Source organism: Panthera onca, chromosome A1, assembly GCF_046562875.1.
Source record: "Panthera onca isolate mPanOnc1 chromosome A1, mPanOnc1 haplotype 2, whole genome shotgun sequence".
Classification (NCBI taxonomy): Eukaryota; Metazoa; Chordata; class Mammalia; order Carnivora; family Felidae; genus Panthera; species Panthera onca.
The window spans coordinates 92515733-92528198 of NC_138339.1; the positions used below are offsets into that span (position 1 = coordinate 92515733).

Consider the following 12466-nt stretch of genomic DNA (forward strand, 5'->3'; position numbering starts at 1 on the left):
ACATTTTAGAATGGAAAAACACAATACTTGAAATTAAGAAATCATCGGGTAGGTTTTACAGCAGACTGAACACAATATAAGCCAGGGCTGAGGAATGGAAGACAGGTAAATAAAAATAGGCAAAACAGAGGCATAAAAACCAAATAGAGGAAACAAAACAGAAAGTAAGAGACATGTAAGGCATAATCAAAAGGTGTAAATCCGTGTAACTGGAGTACTGGGAGGACAGGACTGAGGGAAGGGGACAGAGGCAATATATAGAGAGAATAGTGAATCCAACAACATTTTCTCCCTTATTTCTGAAGTCATCATTGTATCCTGAAGTGACAATTTTTGCTGAAAGTCTGATAACTGGTAAACATTCTCTTGTATTTTTGAATGCCTGCTGTCTTAGTCAGCTTGGGCTGCTATAAAAAAATATCATGATTGAGTGGCTTACACAACACACATTTATTTCTCACAGTTGTGGAGGCTAGAAAATCCAAAATCATGGTGCCTGCAAATTCAGTTCCCACTAATGATCCTTTTCCTGGCTTGTAGATATCTGTCTTCTTGCTGTGTCCTCCTATGGTAGAGAGAAAAAGAGAAAGCTCTGGTCTCTCTTTCTCTTCTCATAAGGACACTAATCCCATCATGGGGCCCCACCACCATGACCTCATCTAAACCTAATTACCTCCAAAAGGCCCCCACTTTCATAAACCATTGCATTGAGAGTTAGGACTTCAACATATGAATTTGAGCAGGGGGTAGGAGGAGGGCACAAACATTCAGCCCATAACACCTGCTATGTGCATAGTGCAAAGAGAAGAATTGAGCTTGAAGGACTGGTCTGTCCGATACCAGAGTTTTATGATTGCTCTTTGCGGGCACTGTGCTGCACCTCTCCTCACCCACTGGTCCCTACTCCAAAGCTAATATACCCTCTATATTCTATCGTAAAGGTAAGCAAACTACAGCCTGTGGCCCAAATTTAGCCTGCCACTCAGTTTTGTAAATAAATTTTTACTGGAACCAAGCTGTGTATCTTTGTTTACACTGTTATCTATTGCTGCTTTCACACCCCCATGGCAGTGCTGAGTATTTGCAACAGACACCATATATCAGAGAGGCTAAAAGTATTTACTCTCTGCCCCTTTACAGAAAAAAGAAAAACGCTTGTTGACTCATGTCCTAGCTCATGGTAAAAAGGAATTTGACTATGGTAATTTACAAAGCTATTACTGCTATTAATTTCTTTATTAACTGGCTAAGTACCATAAACTTATCACTCCTTAATATAAAGTAAGTGATGATGTTGATGCTCTGGGAGACAAGGTAGAGGTCAGTGCTCGGGATGGGAAGAAGTACAGCTTCAGCCATAATGACCAAAGTAGATAATTAATTTTAGACATATAGAGCAAAAAATGTCTCCTCTTTTAAGAATGGGGAGGTGATTCGAGTGACGCAGTGGATCCCCATATCTCTCAGAGTAAAACCCAAAAATCTAGCTCTGTATTACCTATGATCTTTTTCCCAATACCCTACCCCCATCCCCATCCCCAACCCCACCCCTGGCTTGTTCATTCTACTCTGTGCATGCTAGCCTTGCTGTTACCCACTGTCTTTCAAGGAATCTCCCATCTTAGAGCCTTTGCACTGACCACTCCCTCAGCTTGGAACACTATTTCTTCTGATATCATTTAGCTAAGTACCTCATCTCCTTCAAGTTTTTAATCAAAACATACTTTTTGTATGAGATATACCCAGACATCATTGACACCGCAGCCAGCTTGCCTGCCCCTACTTCACTTTCTATTATTTTCTCCAAAGTTATCACTTTCTCTACTTGGTAATATACTCAGCTATTATGTTTATGTTTATTGTGTGTTTGTCCTCTAATAGGACTTAAGCTCTATCAGGGCAGGAATTGTAGGCATTTTTGTTTTTGTCTACTGATGTTCCCAAAATACCTAGGACAGTGACTGAAACATAGTTTGTGCCTATCATATATATATATATATATATATATATATATATATATATATTGAATGAATGAATGTACATTCACATTTTGTTCCACTGTCCCAGAAAAACTTTTAGGTCAATTTAGAACTACCATTTTGGGATTTGTCCCTGTAATTTTGATTGAGAAAATCATTTTTTTCCTTTTGTTCCTTGTCATAATTCTCCTATTGTATCCTACCCAATAATAGCAAGTGTCTCCTAGAGATTTCTGATGAACGAGATTTTCACAAGTCAGGTCTTCTAGGCAACTTAATAACCAAAATACTTTAATGAAGCCTTTAATCCAAGTTAGCACCTAAAAGCTAGACACTGATGTCAGGCCACTATGGTTAACCTAGTAGTATGGAACAGGAAATTTCAATATTCTTTTACATCTAAAATTCAAACTACATTATAAAAAACTCACTAGTTGATATTCTCCATTTGTATTAGAACTAATTGTTCAGTGTAAATTAGTGTTTTCCCCTCCTTCCAGGGGATCATTATATGTAGGGTATATACAACTTCTTGGAGCCAGACTAGGTCTCCATACAGCAACTGGCATCACACATCAGAACAATTACCAACAGAAGGTCTTTATCAAAGTTCTTTATGTATTTCCTTTTGATTACACAAAGAACTAAATATCAAACAGTTTTCAGTGCTGTAATAAAATTACCCATTTTCAGCCTTTTAACTGATGGAGAAAACTAGTTTCGTTCTGAATGAAAATAGAAAGTATAAGTGTTAGTGGTTGAATTCATGTCTAATTATCCACTTCTTAGTTTGTAGAAAGGCAATTCCAGGATATTTAAGTTGAAATATTTTGCCTCGAAATCAATGCAATAGAAGCATGATTTTCTATAGAAATATTTTTTTTTTGTTTTGAACCATATTTCAAATTCCAAGTATAGATCTATTGAATAAGTCTATTTAATTTTAGCATTTAAATATTTTTCCAGGGTGGGAGGTGGGGGCATGCTTCTTACAACAAAAACTTTGTGTTGACTCTCAAAACAATTAAATTCTTGAAGGTATTACCTCAGTGTGTTCCCTTTTCTAGCACTGTGTTTAGAAACAGTCTATCTGGTTTAGGGAAAAATCAGCAAGAATTGTTCAAAGCACCACATAGGGTCCAGTCACATGTTGGATTGTGGGTCTGCAGCATCTAATCTTGGATCTACCATGGTTCTTCAACACACAAGATCTGAAATAACAGAGATGAGTCCTAGGAAAAGAGCAAGGAAATGCTAAATAGACCCTTCTAAGTTTGTATTCATACATCTCCCAGTGACATGCATGGTATCCCAAGATAGTAGTGTATTGACTTAAGTATCAAGGACCTGGGATACAATCGAAAGGAAACACAATACTATACATGAATTGCTTTTATTGAGATACTCTCCATTTGTTAAAGTCCATACAAAGTACATCCATTTGGAGTCATGAAAATCATATATGTGGAAGTGTTTAGTTTCCACCAAGACAGAGAAATGGGAATCAGATTTATTCTTTGTTTTTAAACAACAATAACAGCAACAATGACAAAACAAATAAAACGTATAAAACAATGGTTTTCAGATACTGAATGACAGGCAGTACCAGACAACAATCCCTGAGAGAGAAGAAACAAATGAGACAGCTAAAAACATGCCTTCCCATCTGCGCAGCTGAAAAGTGGAAATAATTCACAACCTCCAGGAAAATATCTTCAATCATTCTTCTTTCATTTTTCAGAATATGTAAAAGAATCCATTTATTTAACAAATAGGTATTGAGTCCCTAGTATATAATAGTTATAGGCTCTCACAACTAGTAAAGAAGACATGTAAACAATGAAATAATTAATGTAACTTCAGCTGAGAAAGAGTCTAAAGTAAAAAATAAAACAGTAAATGATTCACAGGGATGGAGGACAAAGTATCTTGCTGTTTATTTGTTTAATTAAAAAAGGTTTTATTTTAGAGAGAGAGAGACAGTGGGGGAGGGGCAGAGGGAAAGAGAGAAAGAGAGAGAGAGAATCTTAAGCAGGCACCATGCTCAATGCAGAGCCTGGCTTGGGGCTCCATCCCACAACCTTGGCTGGGGTCATGACCTAAGCGGAAATCAAGAGTCAGATGCTCAACTGACTGAGCCCTCCATGTGCCCCAGTATGTGCCTGTTTAGATGCAACAATCCTGAAAGTCATTTTTAAGAGGTTATTTGAGCAGAGAGGTGAAAAGTGAGGAGTGGAGAGCTAGAGAATGCACCCGCTGGAGATGGAAAACGTGACACTGAAAGTCTAGGAGATGAAAATAAGATTGAGACAGAAAAACATAGTGAGTGAAGGGAACCTGGTAGAAAATGAGTGCAGAAGGGTAGGCAAAAGCCAGGTCATGGAGGGCCTTAAGGCCCATGGAAAAAAGCCTGGTATTTTATTCTAAGTGGATTTACTTTAAATCTAGGAATGTTTTGAGCAGATGAGTGGTATGATTAAATTTCAATAAAAAACAATTCTCCCTGATTTCTGTGTGGAGTACGGATTATACTGGCTTGTGAATACAAAGAGCCAAAATAGAAAGCAGTTTTTTAGGAATAGGGCAAGAAATGGTGGTGGACCAGAGTAGACGCTGCACATGTGGTGAGAAGAAATTGAATTCAGAATATATGTTGAAATTTATATTAAAATATATACTACATGGCAAATACTGTTCTAAGTACTTTCATGTAATGGCTCATTTGATAACCCAACAACTATATGAAGTGGGCACTAAAAATATGCCCATTTTACAGATGAGGAAACTAAGGCACAGAGTAGTTAAGTAACTTGTCAAATATGACAAGCCAAATAAAAGGCGAAGCCTGGATGTGACCTCCAATCTCTTTACGATTACATGACACTGTAGAACCTACAGGAACTGTCAATCTCTCACTTCAAACACATTGGCTTTCTTTTGGTTTCTCAAAGATGTCGTGGGTTTTTTTTTTTTCTTTTGTTTGTAATTCCCTTGGGTCCTTCATATGGGTTTGTTTGCTTTCCCTGAAATGCACCCCCTCCAGACTGTATGGGGTCTGCTTTACTTGTTCCTTCTCATCCTTTACACCTTCACTCAGCTCTAATGTCACTATAGTACTGTTTCCGCCCTCATAATCCTTTACTACCATTTATAGCTTAAATGTATTTGTGTTATTTAGCCAGTGTCTTTCTCCAGCAACCGTATGACAGGCTCCATGATAGCATGGATGTTTGTTTCATTACAGTATTTTTCAGCACCGAACACAGGGTCTAATACACAGCAGTCCCTCAGTAAGCAATGAACAAGAAAGCAAGAAAGAAAGTGGAAATCTAGCTTTTTGAACAGATAAGTAACAAGGAATAGGGAGAAAGAGTATATTAAGAAACAGTTCTGGGGGCACCTGGGTGGCTCAGTTAAGTATCTGACTCTTGATTTCTGCTCAGGCCATGATCTCACGGTTTGTGAGTGTGAGCCCCATGTCAGGCTCCAGGCTGATACTGTGGATCCTGCTTGGGATTTTGTCTCTCTTCCTCTCTTTCTAACTCTCCCCTGTTCATGCTCTCTCTCTCCCTCTCTCTCTCTCTCTCATAAATAAATTAATTAATTAAAAAAAAAATAAACAGTTCTGTAAAACAGGCCACACATTGCTCAAATGTTCAATAAACGAATAATAGGCTAAAAGTAAAAAATAAATCAAAGAAGGAGGGCAAGAAGTGTTGAACAAGAGAGTTATAATTTTAAAGAGATGTTCAGGGAAGTCTTCACTGAAAAGGTAACATTTTTTTTTAATTTTTTTTTAACGTTTATTTATTTTTGAGACAGAGACAGAGCATGAACGGGGGAGGGCAGAGAGAGAGGGAGACACAGAATCGGAAGCAGGTTCCGGGCTCTGAGCCATCAGCCCAGAGCCCGACGCGGGGCTCGAACTCGCGGACTGCGAGATCGTGACCGGAGCTGAAGTCGGACGCCTAACCGACTGAGCCACCCAGGCGCCCCAGAAAAGGTAACATTTTAATAAAAATCGGAAAGAAGTGAGGGAACAAGGCAAGCAGGTATCTGGAGCCAGAGTGATCCAGGCAGACAAAAAAGCAAGTGGAAAGCATTTAGGTGGGAGTGAGTGTTAAGTATGCTTTAAGGAACAGCAAGGAGACCCCTATGGCTGGAGCAGATTGAGCATGAGGCGGAGCAGTAGAAAAAACAATTAGAGAGGTACTATGGAGCCAGGTGTACAAAGACCCCACACAATTTTGGGCCATTCGTGGCTTCCACTCTGAGAGAGACAGGGAGCCACTGGAGAATATTCAATAGTGGAATGACATGTTCTGGCTTAGGTTTTAACAGGGTCCCTCTAGCTGCTCTCATAAGAGTAAACCAAAGTGGAGCCAGGATGGACCTGTGAGTCTAGATAATAGGCTATTTCTTCATCCAGGTAAAAGATAACAGTGGCTTGGATCAGAGTGGTAGCAATGGATGTATTAAGATAGGAAAGACAATAGAGGGAGGAGGGAGGAGGGAAGAGCAGGAGTTTGTATTGGGACATGTTAAGTGTGAAATGCTTACTAACATTCAAGCGAAGATGTAGGGTAGGCAATTGGCTATGTGAGTTCAGAGTTCAAGGAAGACATCCAGGCTGTGTCATAAACATACATATGACATTTACAGTCACAAGAGACTGGATGAAATCAACAAGAGAGAGTATATAAACAGAAAAGATGTGGATGAACTAACAAGGAAGGGAGATGCCCAAAGAGTAAAACAAAAACAGGAGAATGTGATTCCTGGAAGCCAAATGCAAGACTGTTTACAGGGGAAGTTTAATTGAATGATCAACTAGGTCAAATGCTACCGACATAAAACATGGCCGTTGTGCCCTCCTTGGCTAGGGTTCCTTTGGACAACCTTGTCTTTCTCAATTTCTTGTTTGTTTTAAAATACTAGACTACAAAGATTATTTATCTATCATCTATCTATCTATCTATCTATTGATTTAGGATAGCCAACAAGAAGTATCAAAGATCAGAAAGATATATTGTTTCTACCCATATTAATAGCTACAAATCTTTACAACTATGGTAAGTTTGTTTTCATTACAACTGTAATTAGCCTTATAGATTGCTGCTCTTGTAGGAAACTAAATACTAGAGGTTAGGGTTCTAAAGGCCCCATAAAGATGTTAATGGTCCAGAATTGGTTTTTGCTACCAATCCCCCAATGCAGAGAGATGTCAGAGGAAGTTAGAGCTCTAATTTTCACACCACAATGGCATATTTGTACTGGAGAAGCGCACACTACAGAATTCTGGAGTCTTTTCTATAACTCACAGATCTAAGTTTAGCACTAGCGATTACTTGGACTACACTTTTAGAAATCTACACATTTTTGTGCTCCTGTATAAGATGCATCATTAACAGTGATGCTACTGTAGGATCCAAGTTGTCAGATGGACAATTTCAGAAGCAAAAAAACCCAGGAAGGATATTATATAGATACAGCTATAGATATAGATAGATAAGTTTATGTATATACTATATATTATTTGTAGTTACATATTTGCAGTTACATATATATAGTATACATATTTACTATATATATTTGTAGTTACAGTGTGTACATGTATAAACAATTGGTGATATGTATTCTAATTAGACATTTTTCCATTTAGAAAACAAGTGAGTGATCAAATTTTATAAGATAATATTCCATCTTAAACTAAAATCTGCTTTCATATTCTTTTAAAAGAGTCACTGTTTCCGCTGAGGTTTGTGTTGGCAACATCAGAGTGTTAATTCAGCAAAGAAGATTAAATATTAATACACGCATAGGATAGATCACTTTCATTATTTCTTGGATTCAGAGCTTTGTTCTGCTTTTCATTCTGATTAAATGAGGTGAGTGCAGATAAAATAAAATTAAACATAATTTTAAATAAAGTTAATTTAAAATAAATGAAAATAGACATATTATCGTGCCATAATTAATACCAAATGACAAAAAATAATTTTTTCAGGCTAACTTGAAATGAGCTTTTTTGGACCCATGTTAATTATCTGTAGTCTCAATTTTATTTTTAACCACTAACTGCTGGGGCTGACTTCAACTGGCTTCATTTGTGTTTTAAATAATTAGTATTTAATAATGTATTATGCATTACAGTGACATTCATAGAGAACCCACGTTTCAATTACCTGTCACTTCAAATTACAGGCTCCCAGTAATTAGCTTCTGCCACATAACCCATAATGAAACAGACTCAAGTTAATAGAAAGTGGGAGCAAAAATATATAGCCACTTTGGCATGAGTAGATTTCAAAACTAACCAATTTGTGTACCTTTTAATATATTTCTCTGCAGAAATTAACAAGTTGTCTGGCTAACCTGAGTCTCCTTCACTTGTAATAAAAGAGATAATAATGAAGACGGTAGCTGCCTCATAGGGATTATTCATTCACCTATCTAGATAAAGGTATAGTTTAGTTGTCAGGATTTCATCAGGTCTAGTACATCATATTATATTTCAAATAACATCTGAAGTCCTCATGTGACCTATGAGGCCTTTTATCGATGGTTCTCAAGCCTTACTGAGCAATAGGATCGGCCAGGAGGGTTTAGATCAGATTCTGTAAGAACAGAGTATGGGGAGGTGGGAAGGCTAGACAGCGGGGTGGTGCCTAGCCTGAGTATGCTTTATAAGTGTGCCAGGTTTGGGCAGGTTTGAGAACCACTGTCCTCCATGATTGTGTCCCGAGCTACATTGCCTGCAAACTCATTAGAAAGAAACGCAAATTATCAGAACTGCACTAGACCTACTGGATCAGAAGCTAAGAGTGGGGCACAAATAATCTGTGTTTTAATAGACACTCCAGAAGATCATGATATGCATGAAACGATGAGAACCAGCACTCCAAGATCTTGCTATTCAAAGTGTGCTTTACCTTCCAGCAACATCAGCACCACCTGGGAGCTTGTGAGACATGCAGAATCTCAGACCTATCCCAGACATCCCAAAGCAGAATCTGCATTTTAACTAAATCCCCAGGTGATCAGTAGGCGCATTAAAGATCCAGAAGCACTACTTTCTCTAAGACAATGGTTCTCAATGTTGGCTGCAAACTGGAAGCATTTTGAGGAGCTGTAAAAATGGCACATGCCTGGGAGGCCGAGCAGGGAGCTCCTGGTTCTCCTTTTTCAAGAGAGAGTTCTAGTTTTGTCATTTTGGAACAAGCTCTCATTGTAAGAAGGGTTCTATTACAGCTAAATGCTTTGGGCCTCATCTATCCCCTTTTCACTAGGACAGCCTCAAAGTGAATTACAATGGCTGAAATAGCTAAAGTAGTCCAACGCTTGACTCTGTCTATACTCGAAGGGCCTCACAGTATCCCCAGCTCCTAAAGCAGCTTCTGTTTTGTTGTTGTTGTTGTTGTTGTTGTTGTTGTTTGGTAGGGGGGTGGTGTCTGGACATTCCCAGTAATGCCATGGTGTATTTCCTGAAGCCCACACTGTGTCCGAGGCACTTAATTTGCCCCACCCTTCTCCACCTACCTATAGGTCACATTCTGTCCCTTTTAGCCTAAAGCAACAGCACTGCATAAACCTTGGTTTCAGAGTCTCTCATAAAAATAGTTCCTTCAGCTTCAGTGGTAGACTTAGATGGGTAGGTCTCTGCCTTCTCACTGCCTCACCAGGAACAAAAAGGAAAAATACCTTTCCCTTTAGTTTTCAGTGAAATGAAAATTCTTGATTTCCAAGAATTATCCCTTCCTGGGGCATCAGACACCATCAGATCCTAAACATAAGTTTAGGTCCTGGTAGGAGCCAGCTATGTTATGGGAGCAAACTGAACCTCATAGGAACCGAGGCTCAAGAAGCCCCTTACATAATGGATGGAGATGTTGGGGGCCAAGATCTACACGTGCTGATTTCACCCACGTCTGCTTTCTGCCACTATTGCCTGTGGTCTGACAACCCCCCAATGCACCCTCTGCAGAATTAACTTAGGATCTTTCGGTGGTATTCCGGCTACACAGGGGATTTTCTCACACGCTTGGATCATAAGTACATGCTTTCCAACTCCCAAGCAAGGAACCGGCAGACATAAGTACAGAAAGTTGGGCCAAAACGTTATTTGGAACCATGTCAGTACTTTGTAAATCTACTTGCAAGATGGCAGAAGACATGACTTTAAAAGAAACCTTTGAGGCAGTGTTTTCAAGAAGGTCCTTATTTACCACAAAATTATTACAAACTACTTGTTGCTTGAATACAAATCTTCCTTCCTCCCCTCAAATATTTGATTTCATTCTGGACTCACAGGCTATTTCTAGTTCCCAGCAAAATTTTGTTTTGTTCCAAAATATCTTTAATCCTGAAGGAGACAATATATATTTTTACTATGTCAGTATAGGTGTAGGATGTTCTGAAATCATTTCCGGGAAGTTGAAAACTTCCAAACTTTTCAGGAGCAACTACTGAAAACCAGAAGTACCTTGTTCTGTTGTTGTAATAAAGTCTGAAATGAATTGAAGAACTGAAATAGAATAGTTCCTGGGGTATAGTTCCTGCTCAAAAAATATTTATTGAATGCATAAAAAAAAAATAGTGCATAAATGAATCAATTTGTGCTTTTACATTTATAGTCTAAACCTAAAGAAATTTCTAAAGGTTGTGAAAACTTGGAGCACATCATTTTCATAATTATTTTTGCTAAATTTTCTTTGAAAGAAAGAAGTTGGATTTTTTTTAATCTCTGTTTTTACTTAAAAAATTCACATATTGGGGCGCCTGGGTGGCGCAGTCGGTTAAGCGTCCGACTTCAGCCAGGTCACGATCTCGCGGTCCGTGAGTTCGAGCCCCGCGTCAGGCTCTGGGCTGATGGCTCGGAGCCTGGAGCCTGTTTCCGATTCTGTGTCTCCCTCTCTCTCTGCCCCTCCCCTGTTCATGCTCGGTCTCTCTCTGTCCCAAAAATAAATAAAAAACGTTGAAAAAAAAAAATTTAAAAAAAAATAAAAAAAAAAAAAATTCACATATTCACATACTTACACCAACATTCTCAGGCTGCATGGTAAAAGTATAACAGTAATTCACTACTGTGATGTGGGCTGTATTTGCAAATTTCCTGCAATACTTTCTTGAGATCTTGGATCAAATTAAATGGCTGTATAGAGATTTGCCCAGATCTTCCTGGAAAGCAACTTCTGGTTCTGTTCTAATGGCAAATCTTTACCTCGGTTAAATAGGCAAAAGTTAAAGTCACAATGTACTGACAACCAGCATAAAATAACACTAATATTCACTCTGACAACGTAGGCATATATAAACATAAATTGCACCTGTATCTTTCTAAGCACTCACTTGTGTGATATTCTAGAAATCCCAGTAGTTCGTATAATTCTCACCTCCTAAACCATTCAACTACTACCTTAGGTGGCAGACAACTGTGGATGGCATATTTCTGGAGCAGAATATTGAGAGACAGAGACAAACAACTTCACATTTTTCTTTCTTTCTCTTTCTTTTGTTCTTTCTTTCTTCTTTCTTTTCTTTTTTTCTTTTCTTTAAAAAAATTTTTTTTTGTCCTCAGCTTCTGAAGCTGCTGGTTAATAGAACTGCTCAGTGAATAAAACTTAAGTCTTTGATGGCACCTGTGGCAAGGAGGTAAGGGGCTTCTGTCTTAGTTTCAGTATGGTGTTACTAACATCATCCTACTGACCTTAATTTCAACAGGCTCCCCCTCTACCTAAGGAGTAAAAACCAAGTGTATTAATGAGCTCCAGAGTCAGACTTTCTGGGTGTACATCCTAGCTCATGCGCTAAGTGACTTGGGGCTGTCACTGTAACCTCCCTGTGCCTCTGTTTCTCCATCAGTAAGTAGGAATGACAGTAAAATTGATGTGAATATTGAGGGAGGTGGTTAGTCATTCATTTAACAAATATTTATTGAGTGCCCGCTGCATGCCAGACACTATTGCAGGTGTTTGAAACATAGTGATGATCAAGACAGAAAAGAAAGCCCCTGCCCTCATGTTCTTGTGAGAAGAAACAGATGGAAATGCACTTAGGAGAGTGAGTGGCACCCAATAAATAGTACCTTCTGCAGTTAGTTATTGAACACTCTTTGGGGCCATGTGCATTAAAAATAGTAACCTCAAGCAAATATTCTCTTGAACACTTTCTTTGTTATTTATGTTTTTCTGTATTTTCCCAACACATTTACAATGAGCACTGATTACATAGGTAGTAAATTAACAACAAAAGAGCAAAGACATATTTTAACAAATACCTCATGGTGTCTGCTGGAGAGAGTTAGGATTCTGGTAATGATTCCATGCATGTTCATTGCCCAGGCTCTTTGCAGCCCAGATGTAATTTCCAGCCCATTCCTTCTGTTACTTCAGCATCTGTCATCCTTTGGTCTAGTCTCTATCCTGAATCTCCTCCTTTGCAGATGGATAGGACTGTTATTTTTGTGTTTTCAAACCTGCGTTTAATTA

The 12466-nt window shown here is 38.5% G+C and overlaps 1 protein-coding gene across 1 annotated transcript in view; it reads right to left on the reverse strand.

Moving 5' to 3' along the window:
• Window positions 1-10669: 10669 nt before the first annotated feature.
• Window positions 10670-12466, reverse strand: part of VCAN (versican) — a 120114-nt gene continuing 118317 nt past the window's right edge. Inside the window, exons 15-16 of the transcript XR_013556167.2 lie at window positions 11012-12453; window positions 10670-10757 (exon numbers count right to left, since the gene is read on the reverse strand). The gene's annotated coding sequence lies outside the window, so the exon portion shown is untranslated. The remainder of the gene's footprint in view (window positions 10758-11011; window positions 12454-12466) is intronic.